Source organism: Martes martes (genome assembly GCF_963455335.1).
Source record: "Martes martes genome assembly, chromosome: 4".
Lineage (NCBI taxonomy): Eukaryota > Metazoa > Chordata > Mammalia > Carnivora > Mustelidae > Martes > Martes martes.
Window position 1 is genome coordinate 113,586,409 of NC_137891.1, and position 25,910 is coordinate 113,612,318.

Consider the following 25,910-nt stretch of genomic DNA (forward strand, 5'->3'; position numbering starts at 1 on the left):
TATTTTTCTCTGCCCTCCTTCTGGATATGCATTACCTTGAGAGGACTGATTGAATTTGCTATGGAGTGGGCTTCCTGTGATTCAAGAGGGTCTCTTGGCAAAAACAAAACAAAACAAAACAAAAAACTACCCCCTCACCAGCTTGTTCATGCTGGGGAAAGAGTTCTTCTATGGAAACTAATTCTCACTTTGTGTTTTGGGAGAATGTTTTAGAAAATAAATGTCTGGTTTAAGTAACATTTTCACGTAAATGTATTATTTTCGAATGAGGATGCATTAGTTAACAGGTGTAAGAGATCTTGCTTTGTTTGGGGGATAGGGGATGGAGTGAAGAGTACAAGGAATTGGATTTCAAAGATGGCAAGGAGAGATGAAGGGCCCAGCAAGAAGAGAGGGAAGTTGCAGAGACCAGCTTTACATAGCTGTAATTTTATTGTTTGTCTTCAACTGGGTGAGGTGAAAAAACAGGTATGTCCTGAAGTGTTTAGTCCTCAGGGCATACAAGTTCTTTTCCTCCTACAATTTACAGGGAAAAAATTTTAATCAGTTGACTTCATTATAAAGGACTTTCAATCCTGGTGTTTTTATTGGTCCAAATAACACTGTGATAATTGATAATGCTTCTAGAAAACTATAGCATTATGCAATTAATGATATATTTTCAGCTATAATATGGATTAAATAGGCACTTGTGGGCTAATGTGGGGGCCTAATCACTGCTTAAAGCTTTGTTTATATAGCAGAAGAGATTCTATGGCTCATGAAGAACTGTGCGGTATATCTACATAGTAGAATATTATTCAGCAAAAAAGGAATGAAGGGGCACCTGGGTGGCTCAGTGGGTTAAAGCCTCTGCCTTCGGCTCAGGTCATGATTCCAGGGTCCTGGGATGGAGCCCCGCATCAGGCTGTCTGCTCAGCAGGGAGTCTGCTTCCCTTCCTTTCTCTCTGCCTGCCTGTCTGCCTACTTGCGATCTCTGTCAAATGAATAAATAAAATCTTAAAAAAAAAATCCTGAAGAGGAATGAAGAACTGATGTATACAATAACATGGATGAACCTTGAAAATATTAAATATATGAAGGAAGCCAGCCATAAAATACCGTATATTATATTGTTCCATTTATATGAAATGTCCAGAAAAGGCAAATCTGTAAAGACAGAAAATGGATTAGTTGTTGCCTAGGACTGGGAGGGTTGGGGAGAAATGGATATGAGGTTTATTTTGGGAGTAATGGGAATGTTCTAAAACTGAGACTGTTGATGGTTGCACTCTATGAATATACTAAGAACCATCGAATTGCATACTTTAAATGAATAAAATGTATGGTTTGTGAATCATCTCTCAATAAAGCTGTGGGGGGAAAGAAAAGGAAAGGAAATGAGTTTATCTCATTGATGTGGTCCTTTTCTCTGCCCCTTGTTGCAGATTCCACCAATGCCAGTTTTATGATGCAGGGAGTACTTCCAGAGAAGCGGAGCTGGTGTACTGTTTGTCTATGGGGCCTCTGTCAGCCAGGAAGGTTTGCAACCTGCAAACGCTTAACTGAGCAGCAAGCGTCTCATGGCAAGGCATCATTCTCAGAGCGTACTAACTTGGAGTTCCATTCTTTCCAGCCAGTTTGTTGAAACCTTACCCAGAGATAGTACTTCCTGGCCTTGCTAACCATTGTGGTACACTAAATAGAGTCCTCTGTCAAAAATCGTAAACTGTGGGTCTATTAACCAGCTCAGACCATTTTCAGGCAGTGTTTTTTTGCCACGCACCATTATGATGATACTACTTGTGGCCCGCTGGGTGTAGTGACCCTGAATGACACCTGTGTTGATCTGTTTTTAGCAGTGTGTTTTCTACAAATTAGGATCTGCCTTGTTTAGGGTTTGTTCAAGTCTGAGTGGGACTGATTACACAGCCCTATAATTCCTTGGCTTTAGTTTAGAATACCTTCTTCTTTCTCACTATCATTAAGTCCTGGAAGAATGAAAGTGAAGACGATTTAGAGCAATTCTCTATATTTAGATTATACACATTTCCATTCTAGTCATTCTGTCTGCATGCCCTGTTGCATTGAAAAAGCTGCTCCAGTTCTAATGGAATTTGAAGTTTGAGACATGTAGGTACTTCTAAAGGTTTTCAAGCCCTTTAGATTGCAAAAGTTTTATATTTCTTGAGGCATCTTCTTAAAAATGACTAACAGTTCCAATTATGTGTTCAGTAGACCTGCCCTGAAGGAATGGATGGATAGCATATTCTTATCAGGGTGTGGGCACTTGTTTAACATTTCTGATACCAGGCTCTTTGGTTTTATTTGTACTGTTTCTCAAACATGACTGCTATAGATGGTTTCGTTCTTTATGACTTTGTGTGGCTCTTTTGTGGGATTTAGTGCCAGATGGGGTTACTGATCTAGATTAACTGGTAGTAAGTGATGGTGTTGACAAATACGGTACTAAGGGTATTACGGCTTCTTGCCTGTTTTCAGCCTCCAGGATTATTTTAGATCTAAAGATAATTAGAGCAGTAGTGGTTCCCTTTTCCCCCAAGGCTATAGGTGGTGTGGTTCTCATCATGTTTGTTAGACCTGCTGTTCAGAGCTTAATTTTTGCCTTTGCCTGAAACTAAATCTCTAAAACAATAATTAGCTTCCTGAGACTGGTCAGTACATCGAGAGCATATGCATCCCATAATGTCTTAAATTCAAGCATAAAAATATAATATAGCCATTGATATTACCATTAATTGCTTTTTACCTCTGTTAGGAACTCAAAGAAATGATGAATTCTCAGACAGACTGCATCGTCACCACACTTTCGGGTTGTAGCATACAGTAACAGTGCTGGTTTCTTTATTGTCACCTTTCCAATGCCGCCCTGGTTTTCACTTTGATGTATTATAGAGTTGCTTTGTATTCTCTGGAGAAGTTCTTTCTTTTCCTTTCTTTTTTTCCTTTCCTTTTCTCTTTTCCTTTTCTTTCTTTCTTCTTTTTGCAGTTAGGTACATTTTAATATTTTCATTTCTTTTTTTTTTTTTAAGATTGATTGATTGATTAAAGATAGAGTGAGCACACATGCGGTGGGGGGCGGGGGGACGGGCAGAGCAAGAGGGAGATAGAGTCCCAAGTTGACTCTGTACTGAGTGTGGAGCCCAACATGGGGCTGGATCTCCTGACCCTAAGATCAGAGTCAAAACCAAGAACTCAACCACCTACCACCCAGGGGCCCCAATGTTTTAATTTCTTAAAGTTGCTTTGAAACAATACTGTACCAATCTGTTAAATACCATATTTTTATATCATTTGGTTGAAAGCTAAATGTCTCACATTTTTAAACATATTTCTAGACATTCAAATATTTTGCAAATAATTTTTTAAATTTTAATCTACAATGTATATGAGTTTAGAAAAACTAAGATATTGTAATGTAAACATATTAAAAAAAAACCCCAAAATATTAGTGGGTGAATTTTTCTTTAGAAATAAGTAATTCTTTTGTGGGGGGAGTTGACTGAATATTTCATGAAATTAAATAATTATCTTTTTTAGATGTGATTCTGGTATTGTGGTTATTTTGTTTTTTTTATTGTGACTCTAAACATACAACATAAAATTCATGATCTTACCATTTTTAAGTGTATGGTACGTTAGTGTTAATTATGCACATCATTGGGGTGCCTGGGTGGCTCAGTTGGTTAAGCAACTACCTTCAGCTCAGGTCATGGTCCCAGGGTTCTGGGTTTGAGCCCTACATTCGGCTCCCTGCCCAGAGGTGAGTCTGCTTGTCCCTGTCCTTCCTGCTCATGCTGTCTGTTGTTCTGTCTCTCTTTTCTCTTTCAAAGAAATAAAATTTATATATATATATATATATATATATATATATATATGCACATTGTTGGCAGCAGCTCTCTGGAACTTTTTCATTTTATAAAACTGAAACTCTGTATTTACTAAACAATACCTCCCCATTTTCCCCTCCCTGCCAGCTTGGTAACCACATTCTACTTTCTGTTTCTATGAATCTGACTTCTTCAGACACCTCATATAAGTAGCATCATGCAGTATTTGTCTTTTTGTGACTGACTTATTTCACTTAGTGTAATGCCCTCAAGATTCTTCCAACTTGTACCATATGACAAGATTTCCTTCTTTGTAAAGGCTGAATAATATTCTACTATATGTGTAGACCACACTTTCCTCATCCATTCCTCAGTCTCTGGACATTAGGTTGCTTCCACCTCTTGGTTATTGTGACCAATGCTGCAGTGAACATGGGAACGCTAATATGTCTTTGAGATCCTGCTTGTAATTATTTTGGACATAGACCCAAAAGCAAGATTGCTGAATCATTGGGTAATTCTATTTTTAATTTTTTGTGGAAACCCCACACTGTCTTTTTATTGTCTGTACCATTTACATTCCCACCAGCAGTGGGCAAGGACTCACTCTCCTTGCCAGCACTTGTTCTTTTTGTTTTTTGTTGTTGTTGTTGTTTTAATAGTAGCCATACTAACAGGTATGAGGTGGTATCTCACTGTTGTGTTTTGTTTTGTTTTTTTAAGATTTTATTTATGTGTGTGAGAGAGAGAACAGAGGGAGAAGCAGATTCTCTGCTGAGCAGAGAACTGCATGCAGGGCTTGATTCCAGGCCTTGAGGTTAGGACTTGAACTGAAGACAGGTGATTCACCAACTGAGCCACCCAGGTGCCCCTCTCAGTCTGGTTTTGATTTGAATTTCCCTGATGATGAGTGATGTTGAGCATCTTTTCATGTGCTTGTTGGCCATTTTCATGTCTTCTTTGGAAAAAGTTCCTTCTTGATTTGTTGTTTCAGATTGATGTTTTGTCAATAGGGTTATGGGTTAATTTAAACTCAGTTCCCCTTTCTGTCCTAAGAACTGAGTGATCATGTTTGAGGATATTCTTGCAAGAGAGATTTATAACATGCTGATGACCTTCTGAATTAATCACTGCATCCATTTTAGAGATCCGTGGTGTCAGAGTCACAGACTTAACAGATCCTAGAGCTGGCACCACAAGTTTTACTGCCTGCCCCCCAACTGCTTGAAAATTAGAGCTTATTATTTATATTGAATTTAAAACCTTGATCAACATGCCAACCTCCTGTACCATTGATTAGATCCAGCTTTGAATAAAAAGTGCTAAAGGGGGGCACCTGGGTGGCTCAGTGGGTTAAACCCTCTGCCTTCGGCTCCAGTCATGATCCTGGTGTCCTGAGATCGAGTGCCGAGTTGGGCTCTCTGTTCAGCGGGGAGCCTGCTTCCCTTCCTCTCTCTCTGCCTGCCTCTCTGCCTGCTTGTGATCTCTGTCAAATAAATAAATAAAATCTTTAAAAAAAAAGTGCTAAAGGACTTTTTTGAGATAATGGGGAAATTTAAAAATGTGCTACACACTGGATGGTATTGTTGTGTCACTGGTAAACTGTTATTTAAAAGAGTGTCCTTATTTTTAGATGGTATAAACCGAAATATTTAGGGTAAAAAAATACTGCAATGTCTATAATTTACTTATAAATTATTGAGGAAAATTGTTTATATATACATCATGTATAAAGAGCAGGATGTTCTTTTTTTTTCTTTTTTTTTTTTTTACTTTATTTGAGAGAGAGAAAGAATGAGAGAGAGAAAGCATGAGAAGGCGAAGGGTCACAAGGAGAAGCAGACTCCCCACCAAGCAGGGAGCGCGATGTGGGACACGATCCCGGATCCTGGGACTCCAGGATCATGACCTGAGCCAAAGGCAGCCACTCAACCAACTGAGCCACCCAGGCACCCCAAGAGCAGGATGTTCTAACCTCAGCACTATTGACATTTTGGGCTGGATAATTATTTGTTGTGTGGGGCTCTGTTTTGTAGGATGTTTAGCAGTATCCCTGGCCTCTACCCACTAGATACCAGTAACACCCCTCAGTAGTGATGATCAAAATGTCTCCAGACTTTGCCAGGTGATCTCTGGGAGGCAAAATTGTTTCTAGTTGAGGATCACTGATACAGAGAAGAAGAAAGCAGGAGAGGTGGAGATATTTATGTTATGTCTAGAGAGAGTGAAGAAACAAGCAAATACAGAACAATGTTAGCAATTGATGAATATAGGTATAAGGGTATTTTTTAAATACTATTCTTTTAAATTCTTTACAGATTTAAAGATTTTCAAAATAAAACTTTGGGGGAAAATAAATTAGACTGGATTTCATAATAACTGAGTATTATTGGAAGATGTGTGAATTCTGTCCAAAGTTACATTAAGGGTTGAGAAAATGAGATTTGATAGAGCACATCTGAAGTCAGTAGTTAAAGAAAATGTGTTAGTTTTCCAGTGGCCCTTGAACATAGTACCACAAATTCAGCAGCTTGGACCAAAACCCATTTACACCCTTATCTCACAGTTCTGTAGGTTAGAAGTCTGGGCCCAGTTTGGCCTAGCTCGTTCTCTGCTCCAGATTTCAGAGGTTGAAAATCAAGGTGTCACTAGGGTTGAGTTTCTGGAGCTCTGGGAATGAATTGGCTTTTGTTATCAGAATTCAGTTCCATTCTGTTATAGGACTGGGGTGTCCATTTCCTGGCTGGCTGTTGGCTGGGTGGTTCTCAGCTTCTAGGGGCCACCTACCTTCTTTGGTTCATGGCTCCCTTCTTCATCTTAAAAGCTGCAATAGAGTCCTCTGCATGCTTCACATCTCTCTCATTTCCTCTCTGCCCTATGCTCTGGTTCTTCTGCCTATCTCTTCTGCTTTTAAGGGCTCATATGATTACATTGGGTATACCCAGATAACCAAGGATATTTACTTCAAAGTCAGTTGATGAGTAACCTTAATTCCAGCTGCAGAGTCCCTTTATTGCAGTACCTAGGTTGTTTGAATCAATAACCAGGGAGTAGGAATCTTGAGAGACATTTTTAGAATTCTGCCTACCACAAAAAGAATACAACTGAATTCTGACAATTAAAAAAATCAATTATTTCCTAAAGTATTTTACTAGTGTCTTTTCCATTACTATTAGGTTTAAGATGTCATAGAACAGATTTTATAAGAGAGTTGTATTTTTTTTTAAGTTTATTTTTTTTAGTAATCTCTACACCCAACGTGGGACTTGAACTCAATGACACTAAAGTTAAGAGTTGCATACTCTTCTGACTGAGCCTGCCAGATGTCCCAAGAGATTTGTATTTATGACTCCAATAATTACTATGGGAGGAATCATGGATATTTATTAAAGAAGAAAACACAAATTGCTGCTGAACATCACATGCAAAAATAATTGTTTTTACAACAGATACTATTCTTAATACTTTTGTACCCCTATACAAACGAAAGTTAAGAGCATGAAAATTTCACCTTATAAACTCTAAGAACGTCTCCTTATTACTATAATTAATTAGAGTCATTCTTTACCCCTTGAAGAAGACAACGCTTTGTTTTGTTGTTAATGTGCCAGCTGACATTGGGGCACACCATCCTGCCAAGCCAGAGCCTATTTATGACCCTCATCTTGTCCTTTGTCCTGAACATATACTCAGGTTGTGCAGTGTAGTACACATGTGTTTACATGCATTCAAAACTAGTCTGTAACCACTCTAAGACACTGAACTCTGGTAGCACACACTCCTGTCTCCTTTATTCTCAGCACCACCACCATCTTATCACTGTCTTCCTAATTGAGGCCTTTGCCACTCCCGTGCCTTTCATTCGGCCAATCCCTCTGGCTTCCCTCTCTTCCCTATTCAGTCACGATGCCATGACCTGTCATTTCAGCTGCCCTTACTGGCTCATTTACTACCTCCTTGTTGCCCTGACCTTCTTTCATTCTTTCCTGATTCTCCTGCCCTTTCCTTTAGTCTCTTCAGTCCTTTGCTCCCCACTTTCCCCAGGACTCCAGCCTTCTTTGGCTTCTCATCTTGTATAGTGTCTGTGGGTAATTGCAGCTCTTCACTTGGCTTCCAGTACAACCCAAATACTAATGAGTCTCAAGGTGTACCACCAGCCCGAACCTCTCTCCCAGAACTTTAGATCTGCACTTCTAGCTGCTTATTTGTTACCTACTTGGAGATGGCACTTCATATTTCTAAAACTTTTTAAATTTAAATTCAATTAATTAACATAAAATGTATTATTGATTTCAGAGGTACAGACCTTTGATTCATCAGTCTTACATAATCCCCAGTGCTCGTTACATCACGTGCTCTCCTCAATGTCGGTCACCCGGTTACCCCATCTCCCCACCCCTCTCCCCTCCAGCAACCCTCAGTTTGTTTCCTATGACTAAGAGTCTCTTATGGAGCACTTCTTATTTAGCATGTCCTAAACTAAACTCCACCCCCCTCAAAACTTGCTTCTTTCCCTGTTTCAGTTGGTGATACTCTCCAGTTACTCAAGAGCGTTTCCTTGATGATTATTAGTGATGAGTACTTTTCATGTACCTATTGGCCATCTGTCTCCTGCTGGTAGGATTCTCTACTTCTGTCTCATTGGCCCCACTATAATAGCCTCCAGAATGGCCTTCCTGCCTCATTATCCCTTTGAGCTCCATCTTCCATGTTGCTTCTAAAGTAATGTTCCCCCAAATGCACGTCTGACCTAGTTCAGGAGACTGCAGAGTTCTGAGCATGGCCCTTCATTTCTGGTTCCTTCCTGTCATGCTCTTTCATTCCTGCTACCACCACCTCATGCACCGTTTGCCCTATTGGTCCTGAAAAACTTCCACCTTACCAACTCACCATGCTCATTTATCAGCCTGTCTACCCTCCCCCACTTTTTCTCCTTTGCCCTAGAATCCCCTTCCCACATTTCCCTGCATTTCCCTCTACCTGGTTTATTCTCAGTTTTCTACTTGTCCTTCAGGTTTCAATTCCAAAACTAAGTGACCTTTTAGCGATCCGTCCCTAACACCCCACACACTATTAGTGTGCACTTCTGTGCCCCAGACTGTTTGCAAGATAGGAGGCACAGACTTCTCTTTCAGCATTTATGATACTGGTTTGTCATCACTGGTTTTATTAGCTTTCTTCTGCTCCAGACTGTGATTTCCTTGAGAGCCAAGATGTTAGTTGCCCTTTTCCATCCCCTGTGCCTGGCCCAGAGCAGATGTTCAGTAAATGTTTGTTGAATGAATGAATCAGTGTAAACAGTGGTAGGGACAGAGTTTTATGGGGCCGATTAGATTAATTTTAAAAAGACTGATTTATTTTATTATTTTGTAATGAAGTTTTTATTATTTTAGATTTCATTTATTTATTTGAGAGAGAGAGAGTGAGAGAGAGAAGGCATGAGTGGAAGTGGGGAAGAGAGGGTGACAGCGGTAGAGGGAGAAGTAGACTCCCCACTGAGCAGGGAACCTGATATGGGGCTTGATTCCAGGACCCTGGGATCATTACCTGAGCCCAAGGCACATGCTTAACCGAGCCACCCAGGCACCACTGATTTATTTATTTTAGAATGAGAGAGCAAGTGTACATGGAGGGGGAGGTCAGAGGGAGAGGCAGAGAAGCAGACTTCCCACTGAGCACGGAGCCAGAGGCTACAAGCCACACAGGGTTGACCTCACAATCTCAAGATCATGACCCGAGCTGAAATCAAGAGTCCAGCACATAACCGACTGAGCCACCCGTGCCCCTAGTTTAATTCTTTATACAAAAGAAAACACATATGCAATAAGTAAAAAAGTATAGCTGAGCTTATGATACACATGGTAAGTCTCCCCTTCTACTTCTCTGTATCCCCAATTTTACTCCTGAAAGGTAGCCTCTTTGAACCTCCTATCTTTTGGGATTTCCTGGTGGCTACATCTCTAACTTCTAGATCTCTGTGTCTAAAAACTGTACACATCCTAGGAAGTGCTTTGTTCTCATATACTTTTTTATATCTTAAAATGTTTATTTTTGTCAGAATAGCTGGTGATTTTCAGTTTCTGGTTTATTACTATAAGTGTTCCCTCTCCATAAAAAATTCATTCAAAATTATTCTGATACACTTTTAATGTTTGTTTTTATGTAAGTCACAATATATATGTAATATATATTTGTAATATATGAATGTAATATATATTTCCATTTAAGTTTATATGGAACATAAATAAGTAAATATACAAATGTCAGGGATTTGGGCTCTAAGATATTTTCCTGAGAGGGTTGTACAATTAAAAAGATTTAGGGCTACTGCTCCAAATAATAGAATTTTATCTGTTTGGTGTTTTTTTTTGATTGATCAACTTTAGATATTATCTGTTGACTTTCCACTGTAAAAAATGAATATTTAGCTTACAGTAATCTCATTCTTTCTTCCAGGGTTTGATATAGTAGTTGTATTATTAATTTACTTCCTCTGCTGCTTAACTTAGTAACTTTAGATAATGACAACTCTATTTTTCATTTCATCCACTTAAGACAGTCTTTGTCAACTCACCCATTTTTTTAAAAGAGGGGCATTAGAACATGTGCTTCTTTTTCCATCTGTTCTTCTCACTTCCTGTCAGCGACACTTATTTTACATTGTCAAGGTTGATAACTTTTATATTTTGTCCTGTTACCAAGGACAACCAAATCTCCATATGAGTTGAATCTAAAAGATGAAAAACTATAAATAGTATCATACTGTCATGACCTGTTAATTTTTCCAGAAAGGAAAGTTTCCCTTATGAACCTGAGACCCACTGACTGCAGCATGAAGTTACTTTCTCCTTGTCAGGAAAGCAGGTAGAATTAACAGACAAGGACAAATGCCTCTTGTTATTAAGCAGATTACTGCAAGGCTTTGTCCTTTTCCAGAAGCTAAATCATATTTCTGCCAGTAGGAAAGAGAACATGTGATGTTTGCACATTCCCTATAAAAAGTTCTTTTTGCTTAGAAATCATGCTTGCTTAGTTTTTAATATTCCAATCAAAGAATAAAAATTCAAAGCCTAGCCTTTGGGATCTGTAATGAAGTAACAAGAGTTATAATTTGTGATTACCACAGGCCACAGTTTCTTCCCTGAGCAGTCAATATACCTTATTTTTCTGGATCGTTACCTGCTCAGCTATAGGGAACAGACATTTCTTCTGACATCTGCCCCCAAATCCAAGTAAAGTGAGCTAGTTCTGGAGTGCTGGACCATTTGAATAATGAAAACAACTATCATCTTGAAGGAGAGTAGTACAGGTAGGAACTGGCTATCATTTGGTGCCACATTTATAGAAAATAAGAGTGAAACACTTTTGGCCAGTCTTTCTTTTAGAATCCCGAAATTTATGTCTTGAAGCCCAAGTATCAAAGTTAGTTCTGGCCTAAGATGAAGGGCATCTCTATTTATAGTATCCCCTAAAATATGGTTCTATAAATATTTAGTGCAGAGCCAATTTGTGTGCTGGGATTACATTTCTTCCTTCCAGGGCTGGGGTAATGAACCCTGGACTCTCAAGATTCTGTGATCAATAACAACTATATCCTTTTTTCTCATACTCCATTAACTCCTTATAATCAGGGTACTTGTAAGCTTGCTTCATATTCAAAATGTAGCTTTTTTTGTGCCTTTTATCCCCCCAGGGAGTTTCTAGTTGCCTTCTTTTTCTTCTTCCTCCTCCTCCTCCCCTTCTACTTCTTCAGACATACTATGTCTTTGACATGGCCTCACTTCTTTACTCTCAGTTGTATTTTCTATTCTGTGGAATCCCCCTTTGTACCCACATGCTTTCCTAGGCCACTGCACAGCTGTCTTCCAAGGGTTTTCATCCACTCTTCTCCTGGGTTGGAGTCACTGTTCTCAGGATCTTGTGTCTCCCACAGGATCCACTTACACTGTCCTGATTTATTCCATCCTTTTACTGGAATGTATCCTGAAATGAGTTCTTTAAAAGGATACGTGGGAAATAAACTTTCTGAGTCCTGTCTAAAACTGTCTATGTTGTATCTTCATACTGGTTTGTAGTTGCGTTGGGTGTAGCATTTGGAGCTGAAAATAATTTCCTTTAGAAAATGGGAAGACGTAGTTCCATTGTTTTCTAACATCCTCAATTGCTGACAAGAAGCAATTTGTCAGTCCTTTCTGGGTGACCTGCATTCCCTGTTCAGGGTCTCCTTTTTATACTTGTTTTGGAATTCTGTGAGGAAATGTTTAGATGTGGATCTTTTTTTTTTTTTTTAATTTATTTATTTGACAGATAGAGATCACAAGTAAGGAGAGAGGCAGGCAGAGAGAGAGAAAGGGAAGCAGGCTCCCTGCTGAGCAGAGAGCCCCATGTGGGGCTTGATCCCAGGACTCTGGGATCATGACCTGAGCTGAAAGCAGAGGCTTTAACTCACTGAGCCACCCAGGCGCCCCTAGATGTGGATCTTTTATCAGTTAGTTGTATTGAGCACTCACTGAGCCCTTTTCATATGAAGACTTGGGTCTTTCTTCAGCTCTGGCAAATTCTATTATTATTGAATAGTTGTCCCCACTCTTTTTTCCTGTCCTTGGATTGGCTCTTTACGTCTCTTATGGTCCCTTTATTATTTCCATTTTTTTAATCCATATGCTCTCATTCTGTGCTTCTCAATTTTGTTTTCCAGATCACCTGTTGATTTACTTTCCTTTTCTAATCACTCTTTAAATTCCAAGAATTTTAAATTTAAAGAGTTCTTCCAAGTTCTTTGTTACTTTTTTATGGTTTCCTATTATTTTATATGGGTGCAATACCCTCTTGAATCTTTTGATTATAGTAGTTTTTTTTTTAATGTCTTACATTAAACATTATTTGTTCCCCTCAAGATTCTTTTTCCTGTTATTTTTTCTGTTATGTTTTTCTTAGTAGTTTCTCGTGCTGCTCGTTTTCCCCATGTGCCTGGTAGTCCCTGGTTGTCTATTCATATTTTAGAAAGAAGGACTGAGGAACTGGTGTGGATTTTCTATGCCATTTAAAAAGTTGGTCTCTTTCCCCCTAGACCTGTCATCTGTGTGAATGGCTGACTGAGCCCCCAGTGTAGAGCGAGATGACTTGGCTGGCCTCCTTGCTCTAGGCCTGTTCTTAGACTGTGCCTTTGTGCTAGAGGAGTGCTCTACTGTGGGTAGACTGTACTCCCACTAGATGCCTTGGCTTTCCCCAGGTCATTTGTTCTTTTAGTGATCTGGCTTTTGGACTGAGGGTTAATGACAGGCTGCCTGTGATCTGTGTGGGGGTGGGGGAAGCAGATGGGGATGCCAGCCAGTGTAGTTCCAAGTACAGACCTTTAATTATTCCCACTGTCTTTAGCCCCACTTTTCCCTTCTCTCCTCCCTTGTACCTGCTGGCCTGGAGCCCAGAGCCATCAGGTGTCCCTGAGCCGATTGGCTGTCTGGATTCCTTCTAGCATTCCAGCAAGCACTTTGGCTTCCAGCTCCTCTTAGTTCGGCTTGTGGCTGTGTATTTCTATGCGTATCTCCTCCATCACCACAATTCCATCTGCTTTTTGAATTCTAGAAATGTGTTGTTCATCCACTGGTGAACCCTTTCACTTCTCTTTCCTTTTGTTATTATAGGTTTGTTGCCTCTTTTGTCTCCCTTATTTGCCTGTGGTTTTGTAAGCTTTGGGTAGTAAATGCACATCCTCAACCTACCATCTTGAACTAAAAGTCCTGATACGAATGTTAAACTGTCTCCCTTATGAATATTTACCTAACCTGTTTAACTTCGTGGATGCAGTGTCTACTTAAGCATTGCATAATTGATAAATTATTTCAGTAATGTAACGCAAGAGAATTAGAGCAAATAACTTCAGAGAGATAAAGATCTAATGGCATAATTTTTCAGAAAATCGTGATAATAGCAACAGTTTATTTTAGTAAAAAAAGAGAAAAAACTGCTCAGTTAAAGATGAGAGTCTTAGAATTAGCATCAGTTTTGTGCCTGATTTCTATAGGCTATTGTCAACGAGGATGTTACCTGGTCTGCATTAGGTAAGGGCTGAACTTACAGCAGTGGCTTGGTAGATCTCTGTTCTCCTAGAATTCAGAGGTTGCTTTGGGGAGTTTTGGGAGTTGTTTTGGCACTGATGGATAAGTAATAAATGAATTTTAAATATAAGCAAAAAAAGCAATGGGCATCTAAGTGGACAATAAATACTTAAAATAGGTGACCTGCTAATGAGTGTCAGGACATCTGTTTGGCCGGCTGGTTGGAGAACCTTGCTGTTGAAGGGTTGGTTATCTGAGATCTGACTAAAGAGCAGGGGACAGCCGGACAAAAACTGGGATCCAGGCACTACCATCAGACAGCATATCCTTTCCACTAGTACTTCCTACCCTTTGGTTTTGATCGTGCTTCTGTCCTATAAAGATTTTTATATTAACATAATGAATTGCTTAAACATTTCTTAGCTTTTAAATAGCACTTGGGGTGAATTAAAGGTTCATGAGATAATTTATTCCCCTAGGACAGAGGAGGGATAAACAAGCCTTTTTATTCTGTGATAGCAGAGTAGTTTGGTAAATGTAAAGGCCTTAATTATTATGCTTTAAGCAACAGCTTAATTTGCTTCAGTCTGATTCTTAGCTTTTAAGTGGGGTTCTTCCTTTGATATATCATGTTGCTATTTCGGTGCCTGTCATTTTGCTCTTGCAGTTTCTCTCATCAAAAAGCATTTACTGCTTACTTCCGTGGACTCCCTGTGCTGGTGTTGATCCTGTGGATGGCAGATGCACCTCCCTTCTTTCTTTAAATTGGGTACACTTTTCAAGGAGTATGGGGCATAGATGGTTGGAGGGAGCCAGTCTGTAGATCTTTAAATTCCCCACGTACATTTCCTAACATTGTTGTGCCTGAGAATGTGTTTATGATGGAGGTGCAAGGTCTGCTCTCCCCCTTCTCATTCACTGTTGCCCTTCTCATACCATTAAGAAAGAAAGGCGTCCTGCTCTATCTCAGATCTCACAAAGGTCCCTGGATGTAAAAACCCCAGGGCGCCAAAGGGCAAAATTGAAAAGATTGGTGTCAGCGTGAAGATAGTGTATGACTAAGTGACACCAACTCACATAATGATAGATAAAAGTTCCTTTTGCAATTCAAATAGTTTCCACTTTTTTGCTCTCACAAAACTGAGAGAAGAACCTAATTGATTTGTTTGCTGATTAACTAATATACTAATAGGTATATTTTTGATGGTATATTACTGTTATCTTTTTTTTAACATCGTTCAAAAAATTTAAAAAAATTGAGAAATAATTGCTCTAACAAGACTTCCTTTCTCCTCTTCTCATTTATGCGAAACCAGTTTCTCACATCTAACTTTATGAAAACTAAGAGTAGGGATAGAATTTGTGCCGAACACTGTATCATTCTGATGATAAATAATAGTCACTGCATGGAATTGTGAACTAATTGAAGAAGAAAAATCTCACCCATCTCTTTTTTAATTTTTTAACTTAATTTTTTATGAGTTCAGGATTTTATATATTATAATATACCATGTTATAATACCTTTGTGGCTCTATGATAAAAATAACTCAGGGACATATGGAATTCAAGCTAATTTGTGTAACTGTCACAAGAAAAAAAAGCAGGGGCGCCTGGGTGGCTCAGTGGGTTAAGCCTCTGCCTTTGGCTCAGGTCATGATCTCAGGGTCTTGGGCTCGAGTCCCGCATCGGGCTCTCTGCTCGGCGGGGAGCCTGCTTCCTCCGCTTTCTCTGCTTGCCTCTCTGCCTACTTGTGATCTCTGTCTGTCGAATAAATAAAATAAAATCTTTAGAAAAAAAAAACAAGAAAAAAAAGCATTGAATGTGTTTCTGAAATAAGTATCTTCATTTAATTTCAGAATCTCAGAGCAGCACTGGATATTGGCCTTGTTTTTATTTTTATTATTATTATTTTTAAATTAACATGTGATGTATTATTTGCCCCAGGGGTACAGGTCTGTGAATTGTCAGGGTTACACACTTCACAGAAGTCACCATATCACATATCCTCCCCAACGTCCATAACCCAGCCACCATCTCCACACCTTCCCTCCCCCCCAGCAACCCTCAGTCTGTTTTGTGAGATTAAGAGTCTCTTATGGTTTGTCTCCTTCCCGATCCCATCTTGTTTCACTTTTTCCTTCCCTACCCCCCAAGCCTCCCACTCTGCCTCTCAAATTCCTCACGTCGGGAGATCATATGATAATTGTCTTTCTCTGATTGACTTATTTCGCTCAGCATAATACGCTCTAGTTCCTTCCACATCATTGCAAATGCCAAAATTTCATTTCTTATGAAGGCTGCATAATATATATATAGATAGATAGATAGATAGATAGATAGATATACCACATCTTCTGTATCCATTCATCTGTTGATGGACATCTAGGTTCTTCCCATAGTTTGGCTATTGTGGACATTGCTGCTACAAACATTTGGGCGCACGTGCCCCTTCGGATCATTACATTTGTATGTTCAGGGATAATACCCAATAGTTCAATTACTGGGTCATAGGGTAGCTCTGTTTTCAACTTTTTGAGGAACCTCCATGCTGTTTTCCAGAGTGGCTGTACCAGCTTGCATTCCCACCAACAGTGTAGGAGGGTTCCCCTTTCTCCACATCCTTACCAGCATCTGTTGTTTTCTAGCTTGTTAATTTTAGCCATTCTGACTGGTGTGAGGTGGTATCTCATTGTGGTTTTGATTTGTATTTCCCTGATGCCAAGTGACGTGGAGCGCTTTTTCATGTGTCTCTTGGCCATCTGAATATCTTCTTTGCAGAAATGTCTGTTCATGTCCTCTGCCCATTTCTTGGTTGAATTATTTGTTCTTTGGGTGTTGAGTTTGATAAGTTCTTTATAGATTTTGGATACTAGCTGTTTATCTAATATGTTGTTTGCAAATATCTACTCCCATTCTGTCAGTTCTCTTTTGGTTTTGTTGAGTGTTTTCCTTTGCTGTGCAAAAGCTTTGATCTTGATAAAGTCCCAGTAGTTCATTTTTGCCCTTGTTTCCTTTGCCTTTGGCAACGTTTCTAGGAAGAAGTTGCTGCGTCCTGCCTGTGTTCTCCTCAAGGATTTTGATGGATTCTTGTCTCACATTGAGGTCTTTCATCCATTTTAAGTCTATTTTTGTGTGCATTGTAAGGAAATGGTCCAGTTTCATTTTTCTGCATGTGGCTGTCCAATTTTCCCAACACCATTTGTTGAAGAGACTGTCTTTTTTCCATTGGACATTCTTTCATGCTTTTTCAAAGATTAGTTGACCATAGAACTGAGGGGCTCTTTCTGGGCTCTCTATTCTGTTCCATTGATCTATATGTCTGTTTTTGTGCCAGTACCATGCTGTCTTGATGATTATAGCTTTGTAATAGAGCTTGAAGTCTGGAATTGTGATGCCACCAACTTTGGCTTTCTTTCTCAACATTCCTCTGGCTATTCGAGGTCTCTTCTGGTTCCATATAAATTTTAGGATTATTTGTTCCATTTCTTTGAAAAAAATTGATGGCGTTTTGATAGAGAGTGCATTAAATGCATAGGTTGCTTTAGGTAAAATAGACATTTTCACAATATTTGTTCTTCTAATCCATGAGCATGGAATGCTTTTCCATTTCTTTGTGTCTTCCTCACTTTCTTTCATGAGTACTTTATAGTTTTCTGAGTACAGATTCTTTTTTTTTTTTTTTTTTTCTGAGTACAGATTCTTTGCCTCTTTGGTTAGGTTTATTCCTAGCTATCTTATGGTTTTGGGTGCCACTGTAAATGGGATTGACTCCTTAATTTCTCTTTCTTCTGTCTTGTTGTTGGTGTATAGAAATGCAACTGATTTCCGTGCATAGATTTTATCACTGACACTTTACTGAATTCCTGTAAAAGTTCTAACAGTTTTGGAGTGGAGTCTTTTGGGTTTTCCACATATAGTATATCATCGGCAAAGAGTGAGAGTTTGACTTCTTCTTTGCCGATTCGGATGCCTTTATTTCTGTTTGTTGTCTGATTGCTGAGGCTAGGACTTCTAGTACTATGTTGACTAGCAGTGGTGATAGTGGACATCCTTGCCATGTTCCTGATCTTAGCGAAAAAACTCAGTTTTTCCCCATTGAGAATGATATTGGCTGTGGGTTTTTCATAGATGGCTTTGATGATATTGAGGTATGTGCCCTCTATCCCTACACTTTGAAGAGTTTTGGTGAAGAAAGGATGCTGTACTTTGTCAAATGCTTTTTCAGCATCTATTGAGAGTATCATATGGTTCTTGTTCTTTCTTTTATTAATGTATTGTATCACATTGATTGATTTGCAGATGTTAAACCAACCTTGCAGCCCTGGAATAAATCACACTTGGTCGTGGTGAATAATCCTTTTAATGTACTGTTGGATCCTATTGGCTAGTATTTTGGTGAGAATTTTCGCATTTGTGTTCATCAAGGATATTGGTCTGTAATTCTCTTTTTTGATGGGGTCTTTGTCTGGTTTTGGGATCAAGGTAATGCTGGCCTCCTAAAATGAGTTTTCCTTCCATTTCTATTTTTTGGAACAGTTTCAGGAGAATAGGAATTAATTCTTCTTTAAATGCTTGGTAGAATTCTCCTGGGAAGCCCTCTGGCCCTGGGCTCTTGGTTTGTTGGGAGATTTTTGATGACTGCTTCAATCTCCTTACTGGTTATGGGTCTGTTCAGGTTTTCTATTTCTTCCTGGTTCAGTTGTGGTAGTTTATATGTCTCTAGGAATGTATCCATTTCTTTCAGATTGTCAAATTTGCTGGCGTATAGTTGCTCATAATATGTTCTTGTAATTATTTGTATTTCTTTGGTGTTGGTTGTGATCTCTCCTCTTTCATTCATGATTTTATTAATTTGGGTCCTTTCTCTTTTCTTTTTGGTAAGTCTGGCCAGGGCTTTATCAATCTTATTAATTTTTTCAAAGAACCAGCTCCTAGTTTGTTGATCTGTTCTGCTGTTCTTTTGGTTTCTATTTCATTATTTTCTGCTCTGATCTTTATTATTTCTCTTCTCCGGCTGGGTTTAGGCTTTCTTTGCTGTTCTTTCTCCAGCTTCTTTAGGTGTAGGGTTAGGTTGTATACTTGAGACCTTTCTTGTTTCTTTTCTTTTTTTTTTAAAGATTTTATTTATTTATTTGACAGAGAGAGAGATCACAAGTAGGCAGAGAAATAGGCGGAGGCGGGGGAAGAGGAGCAGGCTCCCTGCTGAGCAGAGAGCCCGATGTGGGGCTCGATCCCAGGACCCTGAGATCATGACCTGAGCCGAAGGCAGAGGCTTACCCCGCTGAGCCACCCAGGCGCCCCACCTTTCTTGTTTCTTGAGAAAGGCTTGTATTGCTATATACTTTCCTCTCAGGACTGTTTTTGCTGTGTCCCACAGATTTTGAACAGTTGTGTTTTCATTTTCATTTGTTTCCATGAATTTTATCAGTTGTTTAATTTCCTGGTTGACCCATTCATTCTCTAGTAGTATGCTCTTTAACCTCCATGTATTTGAGTTCTTTCCAACTTTCCTCTTGTGATTGAGTTCTAGCTTCAGAGCATTGTGGTCTGAAAATATGCAGGGAATGATCCCAGTCTTTTGATACCAGTTGACACCTGATTTGTGACCCAAGATGTGGTCTATTCTGGAGAATGTTCCATGTGCTCTAGAGAAGAATGTGTATTCTATTGCTTTGGGAGGGAATATTCTGAATATATCTGTGGTGTCCATCTTGTCCAGTGTGTCATTTAAGGCCTTTATTTCCTTGTTAATCTTTTGCTTGGATGATCTGTCCATTTCAGTGAGGGGGGTGTTAAAATCCCCTATTATTATTGTATTATTGTTGATGTGTTTCTTTGATTTTGTTATTAAATGGTTTATATAGTTGGGTGCTCCCATGTTAGGGACATAGATATTTAAAATTGTTAGATCTTCTTGTGGGACTGACCCTTTGAGTATGATATAGTGTCCTTCCTCATTTCGTATTATTGTCTTTGGCTTAAAATCTAATTTAATAATATAAGGATTGCCACCCCAGCTTTCTTTTGAGGTCCATTAGCATGGTAGATTATTTTCCACCCCCTCGCTTTAAATCTGGAGGTGTCTTTGGGTCTAAAATGAGTTTCTTGTAGACAGCATATTGATGGGTTTTGTTTTTTTATCCATTCTAATACCCTCTGTCTTTTGATTAGGGCATTTAGCCCATTTACATTCAGGGTAACTATTGAAAGATCTGAATTTAGTGCCATTGTATTGCATGTAAGGTGACTGTTACTCTGTATTGTCTCTGTTCCTTTCTGGTCTACTACTTTTAGGCTCTCTCTTTGCTTAGAGGACCCCTTTCAGTATTTCCTGTAGGGCTGTTTTGGTGTTTGCAAATTCTTTTAATTTTCGTTTGTCCTGGAAGCTTTTTTTTATCTCTCCTTCTATTTTCAATGATAGCCTGGCTGGGTATAGTATTATTTTTTTTTTTTTAAAGATTTTATTTATTTATTTGTCAGAGAGTGAGTACACACAAGCAGGCAGAGAGGCAGGCAGAGGCAGCGAGAGAAGCAGGCTCCCTGCTGAGCAAGGAGCCCGATGTGGGACTCGATCCCAGGACCCTGGGATCATGACCTGAGCTGAAGGCAGCGGCTTAACCAACTGAGCCACCCAGGCATCCCAGGGTATAGTATTCTTGGCTGCATATTTTTCTCATTTAGTGCTCTGAATATATCATGCCAGTTCTTTCCGGCTTGCCAGGTCTCTGTGGATAAGTCTGCTGCCAATCTAATATTTCTACCATTGTATGTTACAGACTTCTTGTCTCAAGCTGCTTTCAGGATTTTCTGTTTGTCACTAACACTAGTAAGTTTTACTATTAGATGATGGGGTATGGACCCATTTTTATTGACTTTGAGGGGGATTCTCTGTGCCTCCTGGATTTTGATGCTTGTTCCCTTTGCCATATTAGGGAAATTCTCTATTACAATTTGCTCTAATATACCTTCTGCCCCTCACTCTCTTTCTTCTTCTTCTGGAATCCCAATTATTCTAATATTGTTTCATCTTATTTATATTCTTCTCTAATATTATTTCACTTATCTCTCAAATTCTCCCCTCGTGGTCCAGTAGTTGTTTGTCTCTCTTTTGCTCAGCTTCTTTATTCCCTGTCATTTGGTCTTCTATATCACTAATTCTCTCCTCCGCCTTATTTATCCTAGCAGTAAGAGCCTCCATTCTTGATTGCACCTCATTAGTACCCTTTTTGATTTCAGCTTGGTTAGATTTTAGTTCTTTTATTTCTCCAGAAAGGGATTTTGTTTCTCCAGACAGGGTTTCTCTAATATCCTCCATACCTTTTACGAGCCCAGCTAGCACCTTGAGAATCGTCATTCTGAACTCTAGAACTGACATATTACCGATGTCTGTATTGATTAAGTCCCTAGCCATTGGTACTGCCTCTTGTTCTTTTTTCTTTGGTGGGTTTTTCTGTCTTGTCATTTTATCCAGATAAAAATATGTAAATGGCAGGATAAAATACTAAAAGGGTGGCAAAGACCCCAGAAAAATGTACACCAATCAAATCAGAAGAGACCCAAAACCAGGGGGAGAAGAAAGGGAGTTAAAAGAAATTAAAAATAAATAAATATATATTAGACTGGTGAATAGAACAGAGACACCCACTTGATTTTGGGTGTATTTTGGTCTCTTAGAAAAATTACCTCCCAAAATTTTAAAGAATAAACATAGATATACAAAAATAAGGGTAAACATGATGAAAGGATGGAATATGACTATAAAGATGAAAATTTTAAAAAAAATTCTAAAAAAGGAATTGACAAGATAAGTTGGTTGGAAAAAGAAAGAAGAGGAAAGAAAAAAAGGGAGAGAATGTGCTCAGGCTGGAGACTAGACCAAAGCCCTGTGCTAGATTTAGGGTATATTTTAATCTATCAGAAGAAATTGTATCCCAAAATTTTTTAGAAAAAAACCCCTCATGTGTATACAAAAAATAAGGTTAAATACAATGAAGGATAACATATGACTGTAATAATGAAGGTTTAAAAAGATTTTTTTAAAAAGGTATTGTTAAGATAAACTAGTTAAAAAACGTTAAAAGAGGAAAGAGGAAAAGTTAAAAAATTAGAATAAGGAAAAAAATAAAATTAAAAAAATTTAATTAACTTTGCAAGACTAAAGGATCATGGGGAGAAAGCCATGAATTAATTTCATGCCTTTGCTTTCCCCAGCTCTGGAGTTCCGCTGTTCTCCTTGATCAGTGAGCTTGGACTTGGCTGGATGTTCTTGCTGATCTTCTGGGGTAGGGGCCTGTTGTAGTGATTCTCAAATGTCTTTGCCCAAGGTGGAATTTCACTGCCCTTGCCAGGGGCCAGGCTAAGAAATCTGCTAGAGTTTGCTCTCGGGAGTTTTTGTTCCCTGAATGCTTTCCATAGAGCTCTTTTGGAAAATGGTTGATTTTCTGTTCCTAGAATGGCTGTTCTTCTCTTTGATCTCCTGTTGAGTTTGTAGGTGTTCAATATGATTGATCACTATCTAGTTGAACTCCTGCGACCTGATGTCATTTCAGTCCGCTACTCCTCCACCATCATGCATCTCCCATCTTGGCCTTGTTTTTAAAAAGTTTATTTAAACCCTAAGCTAGCTAAAAACCCTTTTTGAATGGTTCAAACACAATTGATACAGAAAATGCTTACCCTCTAATCTCAATTTAACATAAATGGAAAAGGTGAGGGGGGAAATGTAGACAAATTTCTTCAGCAGCATATATGACTAAATCCATCAACCACTTTAAACTAGAATTGATCCCATTAAAAAGTACTGGGCAAATATCAGAAGTTAACCCACTTCATAAACAATTTCAGGGTCATGATAAGTAAACTATTTTTGAAACACTTCAAAACTTTTAACATTAAACTAGAAGAATCATCTCTTACTTATAAGAAAGAAAGGTATAAGAGAAAGTAAAAGACATTTAAACTAAACTCATTTGTAATCCTCTTTGAACAAAAGAAATGAAAAATAATGGTTAATTAGCTAAGCTCTGTGCTCTAACCAAACTAATTAATTACAGTGATTTTAAGTGGCAACAGCTCACCTGATTGGGTAGTTTGGCAGTTTTGAATACTTTTGCAATGATTTTTCTTAAAATGCAGACACTAAATGATCTTATGCATTCTGCATTTCTTTTTTTTTTTTTTTTAAGATTTTATTTATTTATTTGACAGGGAGAGAGAGAGATCACAAGTAGACAGAGAAGCAGGCAGAGAGAGAGGGGGAAGTAGGCTCCCTGCTGAGCAGAGAGCCCAATGTGGGGCTCGATCCCAGGACCCTGAGATCATGACCTGAGCTGAAGGCAGAGGCTTTAAACCACTGAGCCACCCAGGCGCCCCTGCATTCTGCATTTCTTTGCTAATCCCGTAGCTAAGGATCTTGTTCCAAGCAATCTTAGTCATGTAATTGGCAACTGTCAAGGTAAAGCTTTAAAAGTAGTGTCTGACGTCATCTGGTAATTCTCACTGGTAGTGGTCTACTATTCATTTTCTGCAGCTTCTATAATCTTTATAAATTCTTTTGCTGTTTGTGCTTCAGTAGATGCTGTTAGGGAATCTTGTATATCTTTATGACTCACTAACTGAACATTACTATCTTCATAATAATGAACCTGAATTTTCAAGATGCCAACCACCTGAGCCTGAGTGGTTAAATAAGTGATTGGAAACTTCCACTCCGACCTCCAGTGATGGTTCCAAAAGTTTTTTCCTTGGAACTGATGGCTTTCTCTGCATGCAACAGTGCTTTGCTATCCATCTTTTTTTTTTTTTTTTTTTTTTGGCCATTTATCAGTGCAGACCCCATTTGGATAATATTCTTTTATATACACTCACAGAACATTCTCTACTGAAGTTCTCCATGTTTCAACACATTTTCTCTTTCATATGGTCTTGGATCAGTTGCTTCCTTTCTTAAGTGATCAAATTTGAAAGAGATTCTGTTTTGGGGATCCAAAAACTTTCCATTTCCCAAGTTGCCATGTTCTGTTATCAATATCTGATCTTTATAACCTTTAATTTTTCTGGAATAAACTGGTCCAAGTTATACTGTGCAAATGCATGAGCTGCTCCTTCTCTAAGAAGATTATCATTATTAAATGGCAGCCAAACATCATTAAACTCTCCAGGAGGGGCATGAATAATGAATTTTGCTGCTCTGTACACCTTCTCCTCATTAGACAACTACTCTTCCAGATCTGCCATTTTCCTTCTGGCAACAAACCAGGCGGTGGTGGCATGATGGCAGTGACCACCTGAGTTCCCCTCACACCCATCTCCTTTATGTAGTTTTCCTTATTATGTTTAAGAATCTTTAAAGTCAGAATTTACAGTATATTTATATTTTGATTGGTAAGTAATAATAATTGTAACGAAAACTCAAACCAGAAAAAATTGTTTTAACACAAAGTCTTTTATTACAGAAAATAAAGAGAAATTTATTTTTAATTATAGACAGATTTTTTGTTGAGGAAAAATGTAACATTGTCAGTAAAAGACTTTCAAACATAAAATATATTACATTAGAGATAATTTGTATTGGAGGAATCACCTTTTCTCAAGCCTTTGTCAAAGCTTACTGTATGGCTTCATTAATCAAGATAGTGTGATACTAGTGGAGAGATAAACACAGATCACTGGAGTAACATAGGGAACCCAGGAATAGAGTCACATAAAATATGCCTAATTTTTTTACAAAGAACCTAAAAGCAATTTAAAAGGAGGAGAAATAGCTTTTTAATGAGTGGTGCTGAAGCAATTAGACATCCATTGGCAACAAAAACAAAAAAACCAACCTTTACCTAAATCTTATATAAAAATGAACTCAAAATATATCATAGACATAAATGGAAAACACAAAACTATAAAACTTCTAGAAAAAAGTGAAGAAAATATTTGGGGTCTACAACTAGGCAAAAGGCTCTTAGACTTGATACCAAAAACATGATCCATAAAAGGAAAAATTGATAAATTTTATCTCATCAAAATTAAAATCTTCTACTTTGCATGACCTTGTTAAGAGGATGCAACGACAGGCTACAGATGGAGAAAAAAATGTTTGCAAGCCACATATCTGACAAAGAACTAGTATCTAGAATATATAAAGAACTCTCAACTGTAAGACAGTCCAATTAGAAAATGGGAAAAAGACATGCACAGACCTTTCACTGAAGAGGATGCACAGCTGGCAAATAAGCACATGAAAAGATGTTCAACCTCATTAGCCATTAGGGAAATGCAAATTAAAATTACAACGAGATATCACTGTAATAGCTAAAATAAAAAATAGTGACAACACCAAATGCTGGCAAGGATGCAGAGAAGCCAAATCATTTAAACATTGATGATGGAAATATAAAATGATATAGCCACTCTGGAAAACAGTTTGACAGTTTCTTAAAAAACTAACCATCCAACTACTATATAACCCAGCAGTTAAATCCTTGGGCCTTTATCCGAGAGAAATGAAAACTTGTTGCTGTAGGCTGAATTGTGCCCTGCCCCCAGTCCATACGTTGAAGTCCTAACCCCCCAATGTGTGGGTATTTGGAGATGTGGCCTTTGGGAGATAATTCGAGTTAGATGAGGTCAAAAGGCAGGGCCTTTGTGATAGGATGATAAGAATGATACATTTAAGGTGATATAACAGCTTTAATTTAAAATAGCGATATTTACAATCTGTTAGAAATTACTCCTTTCCTACTACTTAAACTTACGGTGAAAAATTTTAGATGTCCAGTTTAAGAATGTGTGAGGAGATGTAAGGTTTTCAGAATTTTCTTGGGGTTCTGCAAGTAAAAAAGCCAGATTTCAATAATGTAGCCATTGATGAAGGGGCTATATTCCAAAATTTTATTTTATTTTATTTTATTTATTTATTATTTTAAACCAACCTCTTTTTTTTTTTTTTAAAGATTTTGTTTATTTATTTGACAGATAGAGATCACAAGTAGGCAGAGGGGCAGGCAGAGAGAGAGGAGGAAGCAGGCT

At 38.4% G+C, this 25,910-nt stretch overlaps 1 protein-coding gene and 1 pseudogene across 2 annotated transcripts in view; one reads left to right on the plus strand and one right to left on the minus strand.

Moving 5' to 3' along the window:
* DIPK1A (divergent protein kinase domain 1A) overlaps positions 1-25,910 on the plus strand; it is a 124,857-nt gene that overhangs the window by 5,335 nt on the left and 93,612 nt on the right. The gene's annotated exons all lie outside the window — the stretch shown is intronic.
* On the minus strand, positions 415-24,125 carry LOC308340717 (F-actin-capping protein subunit alpha-2-like; annotated as a pseudogene). The gene is made up of 2 exons: positions 23,265-24,125; positions 415-516 (listed from the first exon to the last, which is right to left on the minus strand). The product of its transcript is annotated as an F-actin-capping protein subunit alpha-2-like (transcript).